This window comes from Bombina bombina, chromosome 6 (assembly GCF_027579735.1).
Source record: "Bombina bombina isolate aBomBom1 chromosome 6, aBomBom1.pri, whole genome shotgun sequence".
Lineage (NCBI taxonomy): Eukaryota > Metazoa > Chordata > Amphibia > Anura > Bombinatoridae > Bombina > Bombina bombina.
In genome coordinates, this window is record NC_069504.1 from 791,843,987 (window position 1) to 791,863,829 (window position 19,843).

Sequence of the window (19,843 nt, forward strand, 5' to 3'; positions counted from 1 at the left end):
ATCATGAGGCGAAGGCACCTATTGTTTGACGGGTTGCTCATTTGAGCCTGCAAATCATATTTATGAAGCAGATGTTTAAAATTAGAGATGGCGAATGAAAATAACTCGTTATTCATTTGACCTGGGGGATTGACAAGCCCTACTCTCGCACAAGCAGTTACGCATGAGCAGGGGGCAGTATTGGGCAAGTGCCTGCTCATGCAATGCTAAATATTCGGAACAAATGCAACCCACAATTTGTGAAGAAATGCGGACAGGTTAAAGTGAAGGTAAAGTTTTGATAAACAGCAATCGTTTTTATGTTCCTTTTACTAACCCAAATCCAGTCGCTAGGTTTGTTTTTAATAAATTATTATTTATTTTGTTCTATTTATACATTTACTTTTCCTACCGTTCCCTGCAGATTCTCCTCCCATCCTCCATTTCCGGGTTTAAGATACTGTGACGTATAGAGCGGTCCCAACCACTCTATACGTGTCTAGTAAGCTTGTGCACATCGAGCATGGATTAACCGCGCATGCGCATAATTTAAGGATAGTGATCTTTGCGCAGGCGTTAATCGCGTTTGTTTGTCTCTACTGTGCATGCGGAAGAACTTTGCAACATAGTATTGAATGAGTTGAGTTGCAAGATTCATCCAATACTATATTGGACAACACAGAGAATAGTTGTGTGTTTTGCGAGTTTATACTGTTTATACTGCGCATGCGCGAAACGAGTACGCGCACGCTTGGAAATTGAGGAGGAGAAAATGTAACGCATGCGCATGTAGACCCATATGTTGATGACGAAATTTGACGGCCGCCTAACGGCCAAACAATCAATTGGATGGCTCAAGCATGTGATCGCTCTTTAGAAAAAAAAAAAAGTCTACGGGTTGTTTTTCGGAAAGCCGATTAGATGACAAAAAAATTAGATAACTCAGGTAATATATGTTTTTGAAACAATTGATGAATGAAACTTATATTTATTTTCCTTCATATCTATAATTGTTTGTACTAAAGCGTTTGACTTTACCTTCACTTTAACGTGTGAACATAGAGATTCAAAAGAAGTGGAGCCACTCCTCCCCCGTGCAAGCTGTTGTAAGGTAACTGCCAAACCCTATGTAGAGCAAATCCAAAACAGAAATCAGCAGCACTGTCAGGGTTTATATAAAATACCTTTATTTCAACAAGACTGGGTCAAAAAAATACAACGTTTTGGGTCAACACCCTTAAAAGGACAGTCAACACCAGAATTTTTGTTGTTTTAAAAGATAGATACTCCCTTAATTAGCAATTCCCCAGTTTTGCATAACCAACATAGTTATAATACACGTTTTACCTCTGTAATTACCTTGTATCTAAGTCTCAGCAGACAGCAGTTCTTTTGACAGACTTGCATTTTAGCCAATCAGAGCAGTCTCCATGGTAAATTCACGTGCATGAGCTCAATGTTATCTATATGAAACACATGAACTAATGCCCTCTAGTGGTGAAAACTATCAAAATGCATTTAGATTAGAGGCGGCCTTCAAGGTCAAATCATGAAAGTTTTTTTTGGACTTGACTGTCCCTTTAATCATGTATGTCATAACATGTGAACTTGTCAGTCCGCAAGTTGATAACTCGTCTCTATCCCTATAGGTCAGTAGTTCAGCCTCATCCTGAATACTGTGTTTAAATATGGAGGCTGTATCTCCAGAAGGATATAAATAAACTAGAACCCGTTCAACGGAGAACTATTCAAAAAGTACATGTCCTAAAAATATAATCAACAAAGAAATACTGTAAACCCCCCAACTGACCCATAACCTGTAAATCACAGTACAATACATGATCCTATGCTTCCCCAACAACCTGTTTGTGACCCAGAAAGCCTTTCAGGAACTGTTGGAAGGTATGAGACGGTATAACCTTAAAATGTATTGCATGAAAGGAGACAAGGGAAAGATATGATATAACAGAAGCCATCAGGTATATCAAAGGTTTTCATTAATGGACCATTAAATATAGTGAAACTGCATAATCCACAAATGCACAATAAAAATACACTACAATAGCACTTACTCCAAATTTCAAAATATCAGTTGATTTTTTTTTGGAAGAAATTTCAAAGATTGCTTCCATAACTCTGCCCTCTGTATCATGTGATAGCCATCAGACAAGTACATACTCATATATGTATGCACTGTAAACTCTTGCACGTGCTCAGTAGAAGTTGGTAAAATTGTAAGCTCTGTCTGAACCATGAAAGTTTAATTTTGATGTTAATGTCCCTTTAAAGCTTCCCCCCCCCAAAAAAAACCCCAAAACAAAACACCACCATTAGAACAATGGGCCATAATATCAAATTAGAGGTTAGTGGATTCAGGAGTAATTTGGGAAGCAGTTCATTACACAAAGCGTGGTTGATTCATGAAATACACTTCCAGAAGAGGTGGTAATAACAAATACCATAGGGATGTATAAGACTATCCTAAGAGAATTAAAGGACCATTCAATTCAGCATTTTAACAATGGATAAAATGTTTCATTATTGAAAATGAAAAATTATTGAAATATATATTCATTATTTAATTGGCTTCCTTTTGCTGTAATACCTATGAGGTTTTGTTTTTTAAGGTGGATTATCAGTTTTGCGTCAACAATCAAGATAGTAAAAAATGATTATTTGCAATAGCAGTGAGCATACAAGCATGTTTAGGTGTTAATATTATTGTGTATATATAAATATATATTTATATTTAGCTATAAAAGAACAAATATATTCTGTTTATTAAAAATACCTGTTAAAGGGACAGTCAAATCCCCAAAAAACTTTCATGATTCAAACAGGGCATGTCATTTTAAACAACTTTCCAATTTACTTTTATCACCAATTTTGCTTTGTTCTCTTGGTATTCTTAGTTGAAAGCTAAACGTAGGAGGTTCATATGTTAATTTCTTAGACCTTGAAGGCCGCCTCTAATCTACGGTAAATGCATTTTGACAGTTTTTCACCACTAGAGGGCGCTAGTTCATGTGTTTCATATAGATAACATTGAGCTCATGCACATGAATTTACAGAGGAGTGAGCATTGATTGGCTAAAAGAACTGAAATAAGGGGGCAGTCTGCAGAGGCTTAGATACAAGGTAATTACAGAGGTAAAACGTGTATTATTATAACTGTGTTGATTATGCCAAACTGGGGAATGGGTAATTAAGGGATTATCTATCTTTTAAAACAACAAAAGTTCTGGTGTTGACTCTCCCTTTAAATACATATTTTACTAATTAACTATTCAAATCAGTGCTAAACCACCTTAAGAGAATAGAAGAGGGCTGGCTACCCCAGTCACATGTGTAAACAGAGTTCATGCTCTGATTTAATAATAAAATTTAATAATAAAAGTAAATTAGAAAGTTGTTTAAAATTGAATGTTCTATCCAAATCATGAAAGAAAATATCTTTCAAGCAGTTTTGTTAAAACAAATATTATTCGATAGACTCTTGGGGACATATTTATCAATGTGCGAGCGGACATGATACGAAGTAGCGTATCATGTCCGCTGCACATCGGTAAATGCTGACAGCATCCGCTGTCGGCATTTATCATTGCACCAGCAGTTCTTGTGAACTGCTGGTGCAATGCCGCCCCCTGCAGATTCACTATCAGGGGGTGTCAATCAACCCGATCATATTCAAACGGGTTGATTTCTGTCCGCGGCCTCAGAGCAGGCGGACAGGTTATGGAGCTCGCTGGAAACAAGGGGCATCAAGCTCCACACGGATCTTGATAAATATGCCCCTAGGTATTCAAACCCAGGTATAAACATATCTAATTTATTGCTATTCTAAGCATGTTACGTCAGTTAAAGTGTTACCTTTACATCTCTCTGACCCAGTTAGTTTTATGAAAAGTTATCACATGAGACACTACTTCCTGCAAACATTCACAGTTAATGTGATTATGTAGTGCCTGTGAGCCAGACAAATTTCTCCTGGGAGTTATAAACTTATACATAGTACTCTCTGCGTCAATGCTTAAAGGCTCCTGTGTATGTGTATGGGGGGGGGGGGGGGGCGGTTTGAGGTTTGGGTGCCCAAACCCTTACATTTGTATGATTGTATGATATTAAACATAGTTCATCTAACTATGCAGTTTCTAGGGGGTGGTTAGAACAAATGTTACTAAAATTTAACAGAAAGATTCAATAAACAGAAAATAAAGTTACAAAGTACAATTGTAACTGATTATGATCTAATTGTTTATACAATTATTACAGGTTTGTGTCTTTAAATAATCAGATTTCTGATCTTGTGAAAAAAAAGCAAAAAAAAAAAAAAACAGTGCCAGGTATACTCCCCCTCCTGGTGACTTAATGACAATGCGACTTGTGTTTCACCTGAATACAGCTTTCTCAAGGAGATGAAATGAACAGAGAAAATTGGCAGGAGATGAAGTGAACAGAGAAAGCGTACAGGCATCTTGCTATATATATATATATATATATACTGTATACATTCACACACACACTACTACTATAAGGAAAAATGATCAATCTGCATTCACAGGACTTTGCGGTGCAGCCATAGATATAAGAAGCCGTTAACAGGCTAACCAATTACAAGCAATTGCACAAGAGCAGGGGTGAGACTGCACAAGAGACATGGGGGCCTATTTATCAAGCACTGTATGGAGCTTGATGCCACTTGTTTCTAAAGACCGCTTCTCCATAACTTGTCCACCTGCGCTGGGGCCGCGGATAGAAATCAACCCGATCCTATATGATTGGGCTGATTGACACCCCCTGCTAGCGGCCGATTGGCCCAAATCTGCAGGGGGCGCCATTGCACAAGCAGTTCACAAGAACTGCTGGTGCAATGATAAATGCTGACAGCGTATGCTGTCAGCATTTATCTATGTGCAGCGGACATGATACGCTACATCGTATGATGTCCGCTCGCACTATGTTAAATATACCCCTTATTCTACTCTTATTTTACTAAGTACCCTATAGTCACGGTCATCTTTTTTGAACGGCACAGTCTCAACTTGATAGTGTTTAAAGGGGCATTATTTTGTATTCCCCTGTGGCATCTAAAACAGGACATTTAAAAAAAAAAAAAATATATATATATATATATATATATATATATATATATATATATATACAGTATATATATATATGCACCCTTCCCTTGTTTTCAGTTTGTTTGGATTTGAAAGCTTGCATTGTGTGGCTGTTTTAGGGTCCCAGGTGTTGGAAAGGACCTTGACGAGGTACCTGGGCTTGTCCCATTTGGCCAGATGCGGTAACTAACCTTTCCATTTTTGCTTTTAAATCTTAGCTGAGAGCTTGTAAGTGAGTGCTGGGTTTTCTCTGTGTGTTGTATTAATTTGTTTTGTAATTTTCCCTATGGTACTTGCACCCAGACCTGTCTGGGGTTAACTGCTTGTGGCTCTGGGGACAGCACAGCTTCCTGTGAGTGCCAGTGGCACCCAGGGCTGAGCATGTTGCAGGGTCATTGGATGTGTACCCGGTCCGGTATGAGAGTGCAGTTCCCTTCCGTGTTTTGTATATGTCTAGGGTGGTTACATATTCCTGTGCACCCTTCCCTTGTTTTCAGTTTGTTTGGATTTGAAAGCTTGCATTGTGTGGCTGTTTTAGGGTCCCAGGTGTTGGAAAGGACCTTGACGAGGTACCTGGGCTTGTCCCATTTGGCCAGATGCGGTAACTAACCTTTCCATTTTTGCTTTTAAATCTTAGCTGAGAGCTTGTAAGTGAGTGCTGGGTTTTCTCTGTGTGTTGTATTAATTTGTTTTGTAATTTTCCCTATGGTACTTGCACCCAGACCTGTCTGGGGTTAACTGCTTGTGGCTCTGGGGACAGCACAGCTTCCTGTGAGTGCCAGTGGCACCCAGGGCTGAGCATGTTGCAGGGTCATAGGATGTGTACCCGGTCCGGTATGAGAGTGCAGTTCCCTTCCGTGTTTTGTATATGTCTAGGGTGGTTACATATTCCTGTGCACCCTTCCCTTGTTTTCAGTTTGTTTGGATTTGAAAGCTTGCATTGTGTGGCTGTTTTAGGGTCCCAGGTGTTGGAAAGGCCTTGACGAGGTACCTGGGCTTGTCCCATTTGGCCAGATGCGGTAACTAACCTTTCCATTTTTGCTTTTAAATCTTAGCTGAGAGCTTGTAAGCGAGTGCTGGGTTTTCTCTGTGTGTTATATATATATATATATATATATATATATATATATATATATATATAAAAATTAATTTTTGTGGCCTATAGCACTGTCACTGCTTAATAACTCGGACCAGTATTGCACAAACATATACGTCCTGTTAGTTTCAAAACCTAAATAAACAAACTTTACATGCCAAAAAATAGTGCTCTTTCATGTGCATGACAGAGTTTGTTATAAATTAAAAGAGAGAAGTGTATTGTGCCACTCTATTACAAATTCCATTAAAGGGACAGTCTACACCAACATTTTTATTGTTTAAAAAGACAGATAATCCCTTTATTACCCATTCCACAGTTTTGCATTACCAACCAATATATTATATTAATAGATTTTTTACCTCTGTGATTACCTTGTATCTAAGCCTCTGCAGACTGCCCCCTTATCTCTGTTCTTTTGACAGACATGCATTTTAGCCAATCAGTGCTGACTCAAAAATAACTCCACGGGAGTGAGCACACGGTTATCTATATGGCACACATGAATTAGCAGTGTCTAACGCAAACAAATTGTCAAAATGCACTGAGATAAGTGGAGGCCTTCAAGGGTTAAGAAATTAGCATATGAGCTTACCTAGGTTTAACTTTGAACAAAGAATACCAAGAGAACAGAGCAAATTTGATTATAAAATTAAGCTGGAAAATTGTTTAAAATTGCATGCCCTATCTGAATCATGCAAGTTTAATTTTCACTTAACTGTCCCTTTAAGATAACCCACCCTGACTATTTCTAAACTGCCACTGGAAAGAATACGGTGTTGTTGGTAATATGCATTGTGTTTAGAGTGAATACCTGACAGTGTTTTATTAATACAAATATTTTTTTGCATGAGTCACTTCCTTTGCTTCCAATACCCACCCTTTACACCTACACTTAACCCAGTTTAGGAAATAGAACCATTTATCACATCCTATCAGCTGCTAAATTGACCATGGCCAAATATGGAAACATGCCACTTCTCCTTGGATGACTTGGCTAGATAACTCATGCATGTATATTGTATTAATTCCCCATAGGCCCTTACATATATTTATCTTATTTTAGAAAACCTTGTATAGAGTTCAATAAGGAGCCAGATGTCACTAAATAATATTTAAAGGAACATTAAAATCAAAATCAAATTTCTTATGAAATCTTTAATTATTAGTAGAAAAAAAAAACTTGTAATGAGCTGTCATTATTCACTTTGCTCTCTTTCTCTGTAAAGTTAGCTCTAATTTTTTATACAACCTCGAGGAGACTATAGTGTGTGCTAGAGTATTTAAAGTGCTAATACTACAGCATTCTACACAGTGGTTACTTGAGTATGCAAATTATTGTTTGAGTACTGGAGTTAAAAATAATAGTTTTACATTTTTCTTTTCTAATACATAGGGGCCGATTTCTGATGGCCCAAATGGGGCCATATCGCCCTGTTTCCGCACGAGCCTTCAGGCTCGCCGGAAACCTCAGTTAAGAAGCAGCGGTCCAACTGTATCCGCCGCCTATGAGTGGCATACAGCAATCAACCCGATCCTATATGATCGGGTTGATTGACACCCCCAGCAGGGGGCAGCATTACCCAAACAGTTCACTAGAACTGTCTGCATTCAGCTATGTCGGTCGGACATGATACGCTGCAGCGTATCATGTCAGACAGACATTAGTAAATCGGCCCCTTAGTTTATCATTCTAAACATGTCATTGTTTTCTATCAAGACAAAAGGGGATAGCGCATCCCAGATGTAGGAATTTCAATAAACACCAAAATACATGCAACCAAGGGTACTTACATAGAGCTGGAATACAAGTGGTATGTTAAAGTTAGTGTGGGTCTCCATGCTAACTTTCATGTGTATTACAAGTTGAAAATAAGCGTGTGTGTTCGGGCGCAAACATAATTTGCGCTTGTCAGGTTAGCATGACTGAAGACCTACCGTCAAGTGTAAAGGGTAAAAAAAATAAAAAATGGGCACCAAGCACAACATAAGTACATTAAAATAAAGTGTACAATTTCTGATAAAACTATGCACATAAATGTATTTAAAAAAAATTATAAGGGTTAAAAGGTATATGGTATAGGACAAGGTGTTTGACATACATGTATACACATGTATATACATATAAGTACACATTGGAGCCCTTTCCACTCAAATACCTTAAAACTTATAAAATATTTTTTTGTAATTTTTAATATTTAATATTATATTATGTATTTTACTATGTATTTAAATATTTTATATTCCAATGTTCTTTGCTTAGAAGAAAATGTTATTTTGTATTTTTAAATTGATATATTTCTATATACATCTGTATATTTATCTATACCTATATATACTCATATAGATATATATGTATAAATATATATTTTACATAAAAAATCTAAAAATATATACAGAAATAAATGTTTAAAAATAAAAATAACATTTTCTTACATGTGAAGAACATTGGAATGTAAAAATATTCATAACTACCTTTGGGTTTAGCACTGTAGATCTAATACGTGTCGGGTTAGCGTGCGAGCAATAAATTTTTTTTTTTTTCACAGCGCGCCACATTGAAGTCTATGGGGAAAAGAAGTTAACGTGGCCGCGATATATAAAGTCCTGAAGTTAGCGCGCATAGCGTTTCACTTGCACACAAACAATTTACTTTTAACTTCTAATACAACCGTATAGTACTGCAGACACGTGCACACCCCTGAGATTACCTTCCTACTTTTCAACAAAGGATTACAAAAAACAGATTTTTTTTTTTAATAGACGTAAATTGGAAAGTTGTTATAAATTGTATATTCCATCTGAAACTTGAAAGAAAATGTTTAGGTTTTATGTCCCTTTAATCTCTTTTTTCTTAATTAGGGCCAGATTACGAGTGTATCGCAAAATTGCGCTTTCGTGAGTGCGATATTTGTGCTCCACTCATAATACCAGTGCATGCGTTCGCATTGCATGGATGCTTTGCACTCATGAAAGTGCTCTTCCATAGGCTCCAATGGCAGCCTCGTTCTGATGCCGATAGGCATGAGTACCTAGTGCAGCAAAGGGGGTAAGTCACGCAGCGTTGGGCAGCAAATTTAAAATATATATATGAATATATACATATATATTTATGTGTTTATATGTGTATATACATATACAAATATATTTATAGAAATTACTCCCCATAGACCGCAATGTAAAGGCACTTTTCAGTGCCGTTTTTTTCTAACACCCCTTAAAACTGCTTTGTGCAGTTATATTTAAAAAAAAATAATGCTACTATATTTTATAATTAAAAAGTAACAAAACTCTTTGTGCGCGATCCGATATACGGCGCAGGTTTCGGCGCAAGCGTGGAAACCTGAGCCGCCTGTAGTTTCAGCTCACAACTCGAGCTATCCCATATACGGCGCCGTCAGATGCTAAAGTGCCGTAAGTCTGACAAACTAGCGATGTCCAGAAATCTGCGTAAGTACAAATTTCTGGAGTCGCCAGTGACTTACAGCACTTTAGAAACTGCCGCCGTCTAAAAAAACTGACTAAATTATAAAATGACCCGTAACTGTCTAACACGCCTCCCAAACATAGCCCGACACGTATACCCCTCTATCCGCAATCCCCCCTCTCACTCCTAACAATAAATGTATTAACCCCTAAACCGCCGCTCCCGGACCCTGCCGCCAGCTACATTAACTATATTACCCCCTAATATGATCCCCCTACACCGCCGCCACCTATTTTAACTATATTACCCCCTAATGTGAGCCCCCTACCTCGCCGCCACCTACATTATATGTACTATCCCCTAATCTGACCCCCTTACACCGCCGCCACCTATATTAAAATTATTAACCCCTAATCTAATCCCCCTACACCGTCGCCACCTATATTAAATGTCTAACCCCCTAATGTGAGCCCCTTACACCGCCGCCACCTACATTAAAATTATTAACCCCAATTTAATCCCCTTACACCTCTGCCATCTATATTAAAATTATTACCCCCTAATGTGAGCCCCCTACCCCGCCGCCACCTATTTTAACTACATTACCCCCTAATCTAATCCCCCTACACCGCCGCCACCTATAATAAATGTATTACCCCCTAAAATACTAAAATTTCCCTACCCTAAACTAAATTACAAATAGCCCTGAAAAGGGCCTTTTGCGTGGCATTGCCCCAAAGTAACCAGCTCTATTACCAGCCCTTAAAAGGGCCTTTTGCGGGGCATTGTCACAAAGTAATCAGCTCTTTTACCTGTAATCTGACCCCCCTACACCGCCGCCACCTATATTAAATATATTAACCCCTAATCTAATCCCCCTACACCGCCGCCACCTATATTAAATATATTAATCCCTATTCTGACCCCCCTACACCGCCGCCACCTATATTAAATATATTAACCCTAATTATATTAGGGTTAATATAGTTATTCTATTATATATATTAACTATATTAACCCTATCTAACCCTAACACCCCTAACTTAATTATTATTGCAATAAATCTAAATAATATTAATCTTATTAACTAAAATATTCCTATTTAAAACTAAATACTTACCTATTAAATAAACCTTAAGATAGCTACAATATAATTAATAATTACATTGTAGCTATTTTAGCGTTTATATTTATTTTACAGGTAACTTGGTATTTATTTTAACTAGGTACAATAGCTATTAAATAGTTAATAACTATTTAATAGCTACCTAGTTAAAATAATTACTAATTTACCTGTAAAATAATCCTAACCTAAGTTACAAATACACCTACACTATCAATAAATTAATTAAATAAACTACAATTATCTAAACTAAAATATAATTAAATACACTAAACTAAATTACAAAAAAAAAACAACACAAAATTACAAAAAATAAACAAAGATTACAAGAATTTTAAGCTAATTACACCTAATCTAAGCCCCCTAATAAAATAACAAAGCCCCACAAAATAAAAAAATGTCCCTACCCTAAACTAAATTACAAAAAGTAATCAGCTCTATTACCAGCCCTTAAAAGGGCCTTTTGTGGGGCATTGCCCCAAAGTAATCAGCTCTTTTACCTGTGAAAAAAAAGAACAACCCCCCCCATTAAAACCCACCACCCACACACCCCTACTCTAAAACCCACCCTATCCCCCCTTAAAAAAACCTAAGTCTAACCCCCAAGTGCTCCTTACCTGTCCTGAAGACCGGTGGAGAAGGTCCTGTTCCAGGCGGAGAAGTCTTCTTCCAGGCGGCGACCTCTTCTTCTTCCAGGAACCAGCCGGCACGGAGCGGAGGAGTTGAAGACTGATGACCGCGGAGCTGAAGACCGTCCTCCCTGGAACTGAAGACCGGCGATGCAGGAACTGAAGATCGGCGACGCTGGAACTGAAGACCGGATCCATGGAGCGTGGAGGACCTCTTCATACGATCGCCGCCGTACACTGAATCGGAATTCAAAGTACGCCATTAACAATGGCGTCCCTTGATTTCCTATTGGCTGATTTGAGCCTTCAAATTCAAATCAACCAATCGGATGAGAGCTACTTTAATTCAGTTCCAGGGAGGACGGTCTTCAGCTCCGCAGTCGGCAGTCATCGGTCTTCAACTCCTCCGCTCCGTGCCGGCTGGTTCCTGGAAGAAGAAGAGGTTGCCGTAGGGGGGTCAGATTACAGGTAAAAGAGCTGATTACTTTGTGACAATGCCCCGCAAAAGGCCCTTTTAAGGTCTGGTAATAGAGCTGGTTACTTTGGGGCAATGCCCTGCAAAAGGCCCTTTTAAGGGCTGGTTATAGAGCTGGTTACTTTGGGGCAATGCCACGCAAAAGGCCCTTTTCAGCGCTATTTGTAATTTAGTTTAGGGTAGGGACATTTAGGGGGATCACATTAGGGGGTTAGACATTTAATGTAGGTGGCGGCGGGGTCCGGGAGCGGCAGTTTAGGGGTTAAACACTTTATTAGGGATTGCGGCAGTGGATTGCGGTTGACAGGTAGATAGACATTGCGCATGCGTTAGGTGTAAGGTTTTATTTTGTAGGTAGTTTAGGGAGTTATGGGGCTCCAATACCTGTCTATGGGCCAAAAAACTACGGCCGAAGGCAGAAATATACGAGCGTAACTTCTAGGTTACGCCGTATATGTGATACCAAACCAGAGGAAAATTTGGCATCGCCAGCTTTTGCGGGCGACGCTGCATATCGGATCGGGCCCTTTATTTGGGGGGCAATTAGTGGACATTTTTAAAATTAACCAGAGGTCTGAACTCTGTTTAATTTTTGGAGCGCAAATTGCTACCACAAGCACTGACCAGCTACTTGTAATGACTGGTTATTTAACATGCTCCCAAAAAATGGGCAAATTTGCCCGTTTACGGGCGCACGTTAAATTAGCGCTTCACTTGTAATCCAGCCTTTAATGTTTAAACATGCTATGCATTCTACTAACTGGTTTTCAAATGGCAAATAAGTAATACCTACTTTATACCTACTAAACCAAACAAAACAAAATATACACTTTGTATTCTCAAATATAATGATGACGTATTAGATAAGACATTTTAACAAATTTAAATTGTAGGAAAAAAAAAGACTTGTTAATTTATAATCTGAAAGAGATTATAGAGAAGAAACAATTGTAACTATTATTTCCAATCAAACCACTTAAATCAACTCTCAAACACATTATTAAAAATAATTGTCATGTTTTAAAAGAGATTCTATCTTAGCAGAAATTTGAAAAGATAAACATATGTTTGCGTTTTATAAGGCACCTTTACCAAATTAGTTTCATTCCAATTATATTCTTGGTTGAAGAGATACCTAGGTAGACGTCTGAAAAACTACACTCCAGGAAACAGTACTCTTGCAAATAGATAACATTCTTGGAAAACTGATGCTCCAGAAATGGGGCAGAATCTGAAGCATACATCTTTGCTTTTCAACAAAAGATTCCTATAGAAAAAAGAAAAATTGATGAAAGAAGTAAATTAGAAAATTGTTTAAAATCGCATGCTCTATCTGAAACACGAAATAAAATTTTGGGGTTTCATATCCCTTTAAGTCACTAAAAGGAACAAATGGTATGATATTAATTAGCTTATTACCTGACAAAGGAAAAAAAATTGTATTTATTAGAATACTCATGTAAATAATATGTTGGCCATACATTCCATATTTTAAAGAAGAGATTATAAGAGAGAATAAATAAAATTATAAAATATAATCATTTCTTCATTATTTGTCACTACAATAGAAATGTGCAGGAACTTTTCAAGTTCTAGTTTTCTAGGAATTAAAAAGTAGTAACATTCCAACAAACTCAAAATCCAGTGGATTTTTAATTAAACACACTTAAACAAAAATGGGTTAAACTGTATTATTTTTTATTTATTTATTTTTTAAGTTTTTTTATTGAGGTTTTTTAAGGCATACAGTATGATGAACAAATTCTTTCATGAGAGTAAGAAGTATGCAGTACAATAACAATATGCAACAAATACTAGTAATGTTATAGAAAGTTGCTTCCACAATCCACTGACATCTTTTACAACCACTGACAGTAAGATATCCATATTTAAAAAACATATTAAATAAGTAAATATTTTGTGCATACCTGCTATTCAAGTGGTCATAGTAAGCTTCTATGATGAGACTGATAATATTGGAACCTCATTTTGATTTATATGATAGGAGGGGGATTAGTAGTAGCCGCTTTAATGAAGCACATATATAAAGAGTTTAAGGAAACAAGATTGGGTATATTTCCCTTTAGTTTAACCAGTAAACAATGGGGGGGGGGGGGAATGGAGCCAGCAATCCTGCAGAGATTAGTTAATCACTATAGGTAGTTCAGAGATATCTGGAAAATAACCTGGGTATTATTAAAAGGAGCCAAGGCCATAATAAGGAAACATCGCAAAATTAATAGGGACCAAACTAAATATGAGCCAAACTATCTATTTTATGGTCTAACCTTATCTGGGATGTGACAAAGCTTGGGAGAGTCAAGTACGAGCTAATCTGCTTCGCTTTTGAATATATAACCTAGTACCGGGTAGGTTGGTTGAGCTCATAGTATGGATATATGAGTGAGAGTATAAAGCTGATATCCAGTATCATAGACATATGTGTAGGTCACCTTTTAAGTTATATCCAGAGAGTCATTATTAGCTATCGCTCAAACAGTGCAGTAATTCTAAAAATGAAATGTTTGCTCTCAGCTAAGGACCTAGGTAGGCAAATCTAATCTTGCCAATATTCCTTACTCTTGCTTTATAGGGGTTATATATAGCTCAAGTTTCTATACTCCACTGTCTCGGCCGCAGACAGTGGATTGATGAGCAGGGTAAAATATAAGGAGGACCATGTTGGAATATCACTTTAACACCTCCTACCTTAGTAAACGTTAGTATGTCATTAGCTAAAAATAATATAAAACATCACCCAAATCTTTATGCTACATACCCGGGCGAGGATCAGTATAGGACAACATACAGTCTCGTGAGGTTCTATAGACATTATCCTATCCCTCTCGTTAACCTAAGCAGTACGCTCAGATTGATTGAATATTGTTGCCACCTCACATTCAGTACAAGTGGTCTTCCCATAACAATAAAAACAAATAAAGCATTAACTGAATATATTATATAAAACTATATATATTAAGATAGTTATTATATAAACAGGTACTAAATACTTAGAATGTTATGACTTAAACATTTTAAATCAACAAAAACCAGCTATATGTCGACTAGGAGAATACCAGGCTATCTTTAATGTCCTTGAATAAGGAGCTGAAATGTTCTGTCAAACTGATACAGTCCACCTGTAGATCCAACTAAAAGCCTTCATAGGTATTGTAAGGTGAATTGACCATAAGTACTCAGCTTGTATAGGGCTTGTCCAGCGTATTGTGAGAACAAGACCCACAGAGCAGGAAACAGTTTTATCCAATTCCGGACCTGTAAAATTCAGCCATGGCATGCGTCCACTGTGGTAAAGTGATTAGCGTGTTGGGAATGGCCGTTCTTCTCTGTAGCTCATCCAGACCAAGCCTTGTGATGTATTCTATCAGGGGCATTAGCTCCGGTAGCCTGTCCATCCATGTTTTAGGTCTAGACTTTCCATCCAGAGTTACACAGGACACAGATGTTGCCAACTCTCTAATACCATTTGCCAGACAGACCCGGTCCTCTGACTTCTCCACTACCGGTGAATACTCCAGAAGATCCAGACTTGGGTTGTATACTGCCCCACTAATAGATGGCGTTGAGGTCTCCCAATCAGTATCAGGACTGCACTCTCCGGGCACTGTCTGCAGAGATGGGCGTGTTGGTGAGCCAAGTGTTGTGTGAGAGTAGTCCGTGTCTGAAGTAGCCGTTCTCAGCATTGTCACAACATTTAGCTCAAATTTGTCTAAGCACCGACTCAAGCGCTCAGCGAGCTTCGCAAATATGTATTCTATGGAAGGTGCCATAGCTGGAAGGTAGCCAGTGTAACGGGAAATTCTGGCCGGACTAGAATGTTTATTTGAGGTCTAATTATACAAGTAGAGCTCAGGTTTATCTCAGTCCTCAGTGATAAAGCTTTTGTTCGTCTCTTGTTCATTTAGTTGAAGAGAGGTGTGCATGTAGACTACTCTACTGGATCTCATTCCGCTTTGTCCTTAGGAGCTGGGACTTCCATAACAGTTATGGCGCACCAGATATGTGGTAGCCCATCCACATGGTACCTGACGTATCTGCAGGATTCCTGGCATTAAAAACCACTGAGTCATTTCACAGGTGTCTTATGTCACTCTGCCCCTACACATGTCCCCAAATGAAGGGGATTTATCAGCCAAATTAAAAGTTTATAAAACTTTATAAACTTTATAAACAGCTTATATTAAAATAATTTTTGAAACGTACACTTAATAATGGCCTAGACAAGTAGAACGCTTTTGATATATTAGAGCATTAGTGAGCAATAGTGCACAATCTGGTATAACAAGTCTATGGTAAAACAGAATTATCAGAGATTGTTTGGAGCATCTGACATCTCTTTAGCATGCCCTATACTTTCACATGTAAATAAAGTACTACACTCATAGAAATATAAATAATAAATGTAAAATATATATGGCAGGCTTCACAGGTCTAACCTTGCTACATATGTGTCCCTAATTTGTAGGTTGTTATCTTACAATTTCTGATGAATCTAAACAATGGAGAATTGGTTAACACAATTACAGTGGAAAGCCCTTTCTTCTCCAGACTCAAGTACACATTGGCTCCTCCAAGAATAAATTTGGAACTTTGTATACTGTGAACTAAATGGTCACCTTCTACAAGACTGTCCCACTTGTCTGGGAAAAGGCAAGGCCTAACTCTTTTAGGGGGGTGCAGAGTTAAATTTTATTAAATGTATTTTAAAGAGACACTGAACCCAGTTTTTTTCTTTCATGATTCAGATAGAGCATGCAATTTTAAACAACTTTCTATTTTACTCCTATTATAATTTTTTCTTTGTTCTCTTGCTATCTTTATTTGAAAAAGAAGGCATCTAAGCTAAGGAGACAGTCAATTTTTGGTTCAGTACCCTGGACAGCACTTGTTTATTGGTGGGTGAATTTATCCACCAATCAGCAAGAACAACCAAGGTTGTTCACCAAAAATGGGCTGGCTTCTAAACTTATATTCTTGCTTTTCAAATAAAGATACCAAGCGAATGAAGAAAATTTGATAATAGGAGTAAGTTAGAAAGTTGCTTAAAATTGCATGCTCTATCTGAATAATGAAAGAAAAAATTTGGGTTCAGTGTCCCTTTAATATTTGTTGATAAATTAAAGATGATTGCAAACAAGTTAAAAAAGCCAAATGCACACATTATACAGTCAATAGTACAGTAAAGGTATAACAAGGGGCTTTAGTCACATGTACCCTCGCATATATATATATATATATATATATACAGCTCTGAAAAAAATTAAGAGAATCCAATTTTTTCTCAAATCAGCATCTCTACTAGGGATGGGCGAATGTTCATTTGTTCATTTGAATAGGATTTCTTATGTTTATATAACATTCTGACATTCTATTTCTGAAATTTAATTTTCGAATTTTTCAATAACATAATAATGGAAGGTTTAGCCATGTATTTTATATCACATTCAATTTCGAAATGTAATATTCAAATTCGATTGGGACATTCAAATTCGAATGTAACATTCAAGTTCGAAATAGTATTTCTAGTATACAACCGTGTTTTATAAATGTAATATTCGAATTTGAATGCTACATTTGAATTTGAATGTCACATTAGAATTCAAAATAGTATTTCTAGTCTAATACTGTTTTATAAATGTAATATTAAAATTCGAATGCTACATTCGAATTTGAATGTCACATTCAAATTAAAAATAGTATTTCTAGTCTAATGCTATGTTTTTATAAATGTAATATTCAAATTCGAATGCCACATTCAAATTCAAATGTCACATTCAAATTCAAATGTCACATTCAAATTCAAAATAGTATTTCTAGTCTACAACTGTGTTGTATAAATGTAATATTCGAATTTTAATGTAGCATTTGAATTCGAAATGGTATTTCTAGTCTACAATTGTGTTTTATAAATGTAATATTCAAATTTGAATGTCACATTTGAATTTAAAGGTCAAATTCGAAAAACTGTAAATAACATTCGATAATAGAATTTCAAATCAAATTTCTACAATAACATTCGTTCTAACATTCAAATTTGAATATAAACACATTCCCCCATCCCTAATCTCTACATATATGGCAGCCATTGTATGTTGAATTCCAACACAGACACACCTCATTCTACTTAATGAGGTACCGATTAGGTGATCACCTGAACCAAATCTTATTTAATTAAGTGGTCATCACTATCCTCTTGCAATTGGACCAGCTGGATGGCAAAAACACTGCAAGTAGTACCTCAAAAGTAATTGGACTAAAAAAATAACTATTGACCATGCCAAGAATTGAAAAGAAAAATTTTGAGCTAGGAAAAGTAGGGTTCAATTCTAGCTTTACTGGTAGAGGGATATAGTTAGGGATATAGCGAGCAAAGTTGGCAGTTCAAAAGAACAATGTCAAACAGCATGCATTCAGTACAACAAATCTACAGACCAGCAGACTCATTTGAATGTCACTCAATAACCATAGGATGACTTCAAGTGACCTACAAAAAGAATGACAAATGGCAGCTGGGTTGCGGTGCACAATGAGGATGGTTTGAAACAGGCTCCTAGGGGCAGAGCTGAAGTTATGCAAAGCTAGAAAGAAGCCCTTCAGCAATGAGAAGCAAACAAGAGCAAGACTGAGGTTAGTGATGTCGCAAACAGTTCGCCGGAGAACAGTTCCCGGCGATCTTAGCTTGTTCGCGTTCACCGCAGCGGGCGAACATATGCAATGTTCGATCCTCCCCCTATTCGTCATCATTGAGGAAACTTTGACCCTGTATCTCACAGTCTGCAGACACATTTGAGCCAATCAGCAGCAGACACTCCCTCCCAGACCCTCCCAGCTCCTGGGCAGCAGCCATTTTAGATTCATTACGATCCTGCATTCTTAGTGAGAGGAGGGTTAGTGCTGCTGCTGGTGATTTTATAGGGAAATTGATAGCTAGGCTAGTGTATTCAGTGTCCACTACAGTCCTGAAGGACTCATCTAATCTCTGCTGTAAGGACAGCACCCCAAAAAGCCCTTTTTAGGGCTAGAACTTCAGCCCAAAAAGCTCTTTTTAGGGCTAGAACTTCAGTCTTTTTTTTTTTTTTGTAATCTAATTGCATTTGCCTGCCTGTCAGCATTTGCCTGTGTGTGAGGCTCACAGCATATACTGTGATTAATAGCTCTGTGCCACCACTCATATCTGGTGTAACATTAGTGTAAATTTAAAAAAAAAACTTTTACATCAGTTTGCTAGTGTAATCTAATTTCATTTTCTATCAGGCCTGTGTGTCAGGCATATACTGTGATTAATTGCTCTGTGCCACCACTGATATCTGGTGTAACATTAGTGTAAATTAAAAAAAAAAAACTTTTACATCAGTTTGCTAGTGTAATCTAATTTCATTTTCCATCAGGCCTGTGTGTCAGGCCCACAGCATATACTGTGATTAATTGCTCTGTGCCACCACTGATATCTGGTGTAACATTAGTGTAAATTTAAAAAAAAAACTTTTACATCAGTTTGCTAGTGTAATCTAATTTAATTTTCCATCAGGCCTGTGTGTCAGGCCCACAGCATATACTGTGATTAATTGCTCTGTGCCACCACTGATATCTGGTGTAACATTAGTGTAAATTTAAAAAAAAAACTTTTACATCAGTTTGCTAGTGTAATCTAATTTAATTTTCCATCAGGCCTGTGTGTCAGGCCCACAGCATATACTGTGATTAATTGCTCTGTGCCACCACTGATATCTGGTGTAACATTAGTGTAAATTTAAAAAAAACAAAAACTTTTACATCAGTTTGCTAGTGTAATCTAATTTCATTTTCCATCAGGCCTGTGTGTCAGGCCCACAGCATATACTGTGATTAATTGCTCTGTGCCACCACTCATATCTGGTGTAACATTAGTGTAAATTTAAAAAAAAAAAAAAAACTTTTACATCAGTTTGCTACTGTAATCTAATTTCATTTTCCATTAGGCCTGTGTGTCAGGC